Here is an 8,136-nt window from a genome sequence, read left to right on the forward strand (position 1 = left end):
TTTTTAAGGAACATTAAATTTTAATTAGCTTATAGTTGTGGTATTTGGAATTCCTTTCATCTCTTACACATGAGTATCACAGTTCTTCCCTGACATTAATCTTCACAGCATACTTCTAATTGCACTTTTATTGTAAGTATATTTAGAGAGCCGATAAATTGAGCCTCTAAGACTTCCAAAGGTCAAACCATTGATTCAAGCTTCACAGTGAGATATACAGTGAACCTGATATCTTTTATTCCTGGTTCATTTGCTGTAACCACTAAATATATGGTTTTTTTCCTTTGCTATCTTGACTCCATCATTTTAAGAGTCTGAATTAAATTCCTGAAGGATTTCAATGTGTTGTGGTCTGTTTGTCTTCTGGATAGTTCACCTAAAATTTTCCTGTAGCACAATTTACACATATTACCCCGTATATTTATGACTTTCTGATGCTAAACCTTAAGAAAAGATATTAAGAGCAAAATAAGTGACTGATTTCTGAATACAGATTAGTTAATGGTTAAGGGAAAAAATCTTACAATAATTCAGTTCTTCTATAGGTTAGAGGTGGGAATTAGATTATATTTATTAAATTTCCTGCTGTCTACAATCAGCAATTATTTAGATTAGAATTCTGAGAATATGGGACTGCTCTTCTGCTAGTAGCTATAGTCATAGGACGCCTCCTTTTTTCTTAAAGAACACCATCATTTTCCTTTTACAGAGCATTTTATAAAGTCAAATCACTTTAACCCTGAGTGTGGACCGGGTGTTCTCAGGCTCGCCCTGCTCTCGAAGTGACTTTGCACTCCATTTCACTTGTTTCAATGGAATAAAAGATAGTTCTGTTCTTTAAGTAATAAATTTTAAGTTCCTTTAGAAGGGAATAAAAAGTTAATTGAAAGAAACTTTTTAATGCTGGCTGGAAATAAATCGATTATGGTCATATATTCTTCAAACCACTTCCCCCTCGGTTCACTTCAGCATATTTCAATGAAACTCAGAACTAGTTATCATTCTAGTAAATGAAAATATTGGGAGAGAGGAGAATAAAAATCAAAGGAATTGGGGTTGGGAAAAAGGAGTGTAAGAAGTGAAGCTCTTCACAAGCCATTGCAGGACAAAGAAGCCACCAAGTGGAAGTATTTGAATGAATCACATCATGAAGTTTATTTATTTGCCATTTTAATTTAAAAGCCACTATATTTTTAATAGAAGAGCATACAGAAATATTGACTTATTAGTTCTTAGTAAATTGCATCTGTAATTTGGAAAAGCTTGTGCCCCTAGATTCCCTCACATATGTCCATTGGTTCACATATTGATGCTTCAGTCATTCATTCAACAGTGATTTATTCAAACTTGACAAAGTGCCAGGCACCAACTGAGTACCAAAGTTAAAGCTATGTCCACTGTCATGGAATTTCCAGGCTAAGGGGAATAAGAACATTTATGAAACAATATGCTGAAAGTATATTAAGTAGCAATGCTCTTAAGTAGTATGCAAGAGGAGCATAGGGCAGTCTGGCCTCTGAAAGACAAAGAGAGCTTCCTGGAATAGATGACTTTAAGTGAGAATTAAAATCTGACAAATGTTGTCAAGGAAAAGAATAACCATGACTATGTTGTAATACACACAAATTACAGAGAACCTTGGTCTTAGAATTCTCTTCTAAAACACCATAGTACTAATTACTATGGGGTTTTAAAATTTATCATGGATAACTAATACTCCAAATTTTATACCATTAAACTGTTAAATAATATAAGCCACAAATCCAGTTTTTGTATCATTAGATCTAATTTCTAATATCAATTTAGAAAATACAAAATCTTTGTAATGAAGTTAAAATTTTCACATTTTTAAAAACCTTTATCTAAGAATGTTATAAATATAAAACTTTAATATTGTTTCCATCTGAGGTTGGAAATATTTTCTCGTGCTACTATCTGCAGATGGTAAATAAATCATAAGAAAAATAATGTCTTTGGATTTAAGAAAACTTTTAGTCATCCTTCACAACTCATTGCAGATATAATTTTATATCTCCTTTCTTGTCTGTTCCCTCCATAGGGATCCTTCTAATCTCTGGTCTGTTGCTAAATCTTATATATAGTGAGGCATGTGCCATTCTATAATATTGTAATTTTTGATGTCCATCTTCATATGTAGGCTGCTTTCTAGTAAAATTTAAATCCTAAACATTTTAACCAGATAAATTTTCTGGGTTGAGACACCACCAGTCCTCACAGGCTAAACTGAAGCCACATCTTTGCCCAACCTGCTTTCTGACATGAAAATCTGAAAAGAAGGGAAACCTTCCTTCTATCATCATCTCCTAAATTTATGTCATCTTAAAGAAGAAAGAAGGCTGAAAGAGGATATTGTAGTTGGACACAGTACCTTTATTTTTCCTTTAATTGATTTATGTAGATTTAAAATTTCTTTAATCAAATCCTGATATATTGATAGGTTTAATTTTTACATGAAACTCCTTGTGAAAAAGATAAAAGAAATAGTTTAAAATTTTTAAGTTATTATTTCATTTCAAGAGATCAAAAATCTTTAAAAAGTATTATCCTTTCCTAAATTCACTAGTACAAACATCATTTTAATTGAATTTTCAACTACCAAAAATTATTATAAAAAATTAGAGCTTCTTTCTCTGTAATAACGCTATCTGAGGAAAATCCTATATTTATTTTAAAAAAGCATGAGCATTTTAAACAACCATTATTTTGATTATTTCTCACTGTTTATTTATTAAGACATATTAGTTATGAACTTGACAGAACACTGACCATAATGAAAAATAAATATCTTTTAATTAAGATAAATCATAACCCATTCTGTTGGAAACCAGTATGCCAGTCTTTTATTTAATGTTACCCATTCATGTAAATAAATAATTATGGGTAAGGTGAAATTAAAAGTTAATATTTTTTGGAGATTTACTGATGATTGATATGTTTGAATAAAAAATAATGACTGCATGGAATATTAACAGTATGCAGAAGTGCATCTCTTCAAATTAAGGTTTCCTCTGTTCCCAGCCTTCATTCCTGCTCAGCTCCACAAAAGGCAATAATTTAATCAGTGTGAGAGATTAAGCTGCACAAGCCTGTTCCTGCATTGTTCAGTAGGACAGATGTCTTCAATTACTATGACAGTGTACTCTGTGTGTGAGTCAGAGGTGAAGTGTTGAGATTTTTAGTTGAATTTTATTTGGATCAAATCATTTACAAAGAGCAAGCTAAGGATGAATTGCTAATGGAGAATCTGAAAGAAGTATTACTAGAAGATAATCTAGGATGGCATGACTCAGCAGAGAACTTCTCAGTGATTTGGGCTGATGACACCCAATCTGATTTGGAGTGTTTGATCTCTTCTGTGTAAAAAGTATAAGGATATTGAGAGATTGTGCTATAACCCATATTGATTCATGTTGCCTATCCATGAAATATATTTCTTCAAGTGATAAGGACATGCATTCTTTTTTTAAATTATTTTTTTAGTTGTAGTTGGAAACAATAACTTTATTTTGTTTATTTATTTTTCTATGGTGCTGAGGATTGAACCCAGGGTTCTACACATGTGAGGTGAATGCTCTTCCACTGAACCACAACCCCAGCCCATGTGTTCATTTTAATAGTAAAGAAATACTGATTCTAAACTCTTCTTCTCTACTTTGGCATATTCTTGGAATTTAATATTTTTTTCATGATTATTCTTGAAATATCCAGTTACATATCTCTCAAACCTTACCTCTCAGGCCGAATTTTTGCTTGCAAATTTCCCCAAATACATGAGTTACCCAATATTTCTACAGATTTTCTCAAGATTTAAATCTATTCAAAGAGGGATGCTGGAGTCACATAATTGAAGGATTTATCAATTTTAAATTGGAGCTCACAGCTTAATTGTAGTATCACAGTGAGACTCCTGTGTCTACTCCAGCTCACAGGCTAACCTGAAGCCACACCTTTGCCTAACCTGCTTTGTGACATGAAAAGCTGAAAAAAAAAGGGGGAAGCCTTCCTCCTAGCATCATCTCTTATATTTACCTCGTCTTAAAGAAGAGAGAGAAGGCTGAAAGAGGAAAGAGATCTACATTAGTTAAGGGTCCTTGATTTGGAAATGTGCATTCAAGAGAAAGTAGATTTCTCCTCCATACCTCTACATACCTTATCTCCATAAATGACCATAACTTCTGCCCACATCAACAAGTGTTCTCATCTTTAAAACAAACTGTTACTTCTTTGAACATCGAAAATCATGGAAGCCTTGTACCTACCCTAAAACTTTAATTCTTCCACCCAGATAATGGTTTTCAGATGAGTCACATCACTTTTAAAGACTCCCAGTGGCCTTCAAACATTTCAGGCTTCCAAACTTCTGACCTCCAAGATTGTCACATTTTTTTTCTCTTACCTTTTCTCTCCTCTCCCTCGATTCCAGCCAATGAGTCCCCTTTTAATTTCTCAAACACATCAACATACTCTGTGTAAGGCCTGCTCTGCTTAGGCTGATTTTTCACCAGGTCTGCAGCTGGTTTCTGTTTATTATATATGTTTCATCTTAATTATAGTTCCCTCAGAGAGATATTTTGTGACCTCATTATTTCCCATCCAGACATACTTCATCATAATACATATTCCTCCCTGGTACTTTCTAGCTCATTTGTTTTTATTCATTGTTTTCCTTGATTTATTATAGACTTATTTTATCTCTTTCCACTTCAAAATATTCTGCTTTGTTTACTTATCTTCTTGAAGGCATCTCAGCCCAGAACAGCATATATGACACAATGAAAGTTCAGTAACAGGTGCTGAATGAGTTAATAAATGCACATTCAGAAGATGAGCTGAATGATTATTTCTATTTACAGGATAAAAACCCTTCCAGATGATGTTAGCTATGCGCCAGAGATGTGTAGGTGAAAGGGTACAGTTGTTGTGATTGACTTATGCTTAATGATTTCTCCTGTCATATCATTACAATATCAATATCTTGAGTGAATTCATTTTTACAGAGATTTGAGTTTTATGGAATAAGAGCCTTATGAGAAATTGGTTTTGTTTCTAGACATGTTAAATGTAGCTCAGTGGCTCTTGATTTTAAAATAGAGTGCAAATATCAATTTGGCTTTAGACTGTATTAACCTCTGAGATTTAGGTGTGCCTGCTGACTACAACAGGCTTTTCAAAAATTTACATAGATCCAAGAGACATAATGAGAAAAACAAATTGTGCACACAACTGATTAGGTCAAGCTGTGCACATCAGATAAATGTGTGCATAACAGTGATGATAAAGGTGGCTGCCTTTTTTTTTTTACTGTATAACAGGTGAGCTATTATGTTCCTTACAGAAATCTTATACACACATTCTCTGATATAGGGGTAATTTTTTTGGGGGGGGTTACCAAGGATTGACCCCAGAGGTACTTAACCACTGAGTTACATCCCCAGCTCTTTTTTAAATATTTTGTCTAGAGACAGGGTCTCAGTGTCTTTTTAAGTTGCTGAGGCTGCTTTGAACTTACAATCCTCCTCCATCAGCCTCTAGAGCCACTGGAATTTCAGGCATGTGCCACAGGCTACAGGATTAATTCTTAATTCTTTCACAGTGATGTTGCAACTGAGTCTTAAATGTTAAGAAAATGACAGTTACTGTCAAGTAACTTAAGTCTGAGAATCAGATCAAACCTGGGAATGGATCCAGAAATGTTTTTTAAACTATTGTTTCTCTAAATAATTTTTAATAATAGGAAGGTTCTACAAAGTAGCTCTTTACTCTGTACTTATCCTCATTTAAAACCCTGGGAAGTACTTTTGTGTGAGTGTGTGGGGGGGGTGGTGACACTGGGTATTGAAATCAAGGCCACTCAATCACTGAGCCACATTCTTGGCCCTTTTTGTATTTTATTTAGAGACATGACCTCATTGAGTGCTTAGCACATAGCTTTTGCTGAGTCTGGCTTTGAACTTGCCATCCTCCTGCCTCAGCCTCCTGAGCCACTGGGATCACAGGTGTGCCATGAAGAAAAAAACTCTGGGAGATTCTGAGAATAGAATGGGTACCTTAACAGTACAACCTTGGTTCAACATCAGGAAAGAGGTTGCTTATTCTTTTTAGATCTCTCTCTTTTCTATTTTACCTAAGATGCATTATTTTGAGATCCTGCTGAGGGTGTGGTACAAACTCTGTTTCCTAGCCTCTCCCAACCCATCCACCAGTCAACACAATGTGATTCTTCTGGCAGAGCACATGCATATACAGGTTAGTATCCAGTTTCTTGCCTGTTAGATTAGCAGGTACCAGGGGCAGAAGGTTCTCTGAGTTTCAAAGCACAGCCAGGCAGAGAATCTGGGGGAAAAGATAACAGTGGAAGAGTATTGGAATGGTTAGTGCATGTGTGAGCCCTTAAAAGGTGTTAAGAGAAGAATCCCAGAAATATTTGGGAAGAACTGCAGGGGAATGGAGTCTTTGGGTTAACATCTGGGAGCAAAATCTATACATTTTAGTTATTATGGTTAATTTGCAGTATGTAATGAAAGATAAACTTTTTTGTCATAAAAGACTGTAAAATGAATTAAACTTCTAGCAACTGGAAATGAAGAGAATTGTTGTAGTGTTAGTCTCCATATACCAGATAAGTAGAAAGAAGGAGAAGCAAAGGGAGATTCAGGAGCAACAGAAACAGCAGGAAAGAAAGATAAAAATCATTTGATGAATAGACCATCACGTTAAGTGAAAAAAGTCAGATTCAGAAGATTAAGTGTCAGATATTTTCTCTCATATGCCGAAGCTAGAGAGGAAAAGGGAAAGCAAAGGTAAGGGTGAACTTTCTTAAAAATCAAAGGAATATCAAAAGAGGAAAGGTACCAAGAGACGGGAGGTAGGGAGGGAGGGGAGAAATGCTGGGAGGTGATATTGGCCAGATTGTATGGTTAGATTGTGTTCATATACAAGTATATAAAAATAAATTCCATCAATATATATAATTATAATTCACCAATAAAAATATGGGAAAAACAATCATTGAAAAGATAATTAAATTACAAACAAACAAGAATTTAATAGGCTGGTAGAATAGAGAGATTGGAAACTTCCAGGACTGTACAATTTATTACTTACTTCTATGCACATATGTTTCAGGTAACAATGAAAGGTTATAATCAGTTTTATTTATAGTGTTCATTCAGACATTCTCAAATAATACATCTCAGACTTTAAAATTTCTAAGTCTTACTATAAACATTTTATATCAGTAGGCTCTATTAGAATTTTGAGGCCCATAATTAGGTCCAAGATTTCAGAGATCTTTTTGTAAAATAAAATATGGAACACTTCACGAATTTGCATGTCATCCTTATGCAGGGGCCATGCTAATCTTCTCTGTATCATTCAAATTTTAGTATATGTGCTGCCAAAGTGAGCACTTGCAGAAATCTTAAGAAGACTGCTTAGGTTAGTTCTCCCTAGAGAAAATAGCCATGTAGCAGTAACTGAGAAATCATAAATTGCTTTCCTTTATAGAGCTGTAATTGTCCTGACAGAATTGTGACACTATTTTAATGTTTACATCTGCCCTGAAGGAAATGTTCCTTTTATAAAATGGATATAGACTACTAGTCAAAATCCATTGAGGTGTCCTAGAAGAAGTGTCCGTGCTGGGAGGTCAAATGTGTGGACACCTGATCAAAGGTACAGACAGCTGGTGAACAGAGCCTGGCATTTCTTGAACAGAAATATTTTTGGGCTTAAAACCAATAAAAACCACTGCAGTCTCTTTCTGGTGTTTATCAAGCCACTATTTGTTAAGTCCTTTGTGAAGAAATAAGTAATAATCAGCCTTCACCTACAAGGAAGCGTGAAAAATGAAGATACCATTTCTCTTTAAGTAGGTTATATTTGGAACCTGCACTTGTGGCCACACATAAAACCCACAGTAACACCCCCTCCACACACACACACACACACACACACACACACACACACACAATGTCAATATCTTGGGGGCCTGACTCCATGCCCAGCACATACTTTGGGCTCCATGGAATTTGTTTGTTTACAGAATGGTTGGGTCCTTTTATATTGAAAGCTGCATGCCAGCAGATCCTACCAACTGTGGTAGTTTCTCATTGC

The 8,136-nt window shown here is 34.9% G+C and overlaps 1 non-coding gene across 1 annotated transcript; it reads right to left on the bottom strand.

Annotated features, from left to right (window-relative positions):
• Nucleotides 1-7,323: 7,323 nt before the first annotated feature.
• On the bottom strand, nucleotides 7,324-7,430 carry LOC144375543 (U6 spliceosomal RNA). The gene has a single exon (XR_013435610.1). It is a non-coding gene; the product is annotated as a U6 spliceosomal RNA (small nuclear RNA).
• Between the last annotated feature and the right edge of the window lie 706 nt (nucleotides 7,431-8,136).

The sequence above is a fragment of the Ictidomys tridecemlineatus genome, chromosome 2, assembly GCF_052094955.1.
Source record: "Ictidomys tridecemlineatus isolate mIctTri1 chromosome 2, mIctTri1.hap1, whole genome shotgun sequence".
Taxonomy (NCBI): domain Eukaryota; kingdom Metazoa; phylum Chordata; class Mammalia; order Rodentia; family Sciuridae; genus Ictidomys; species Ictidomys tridecemlineatus.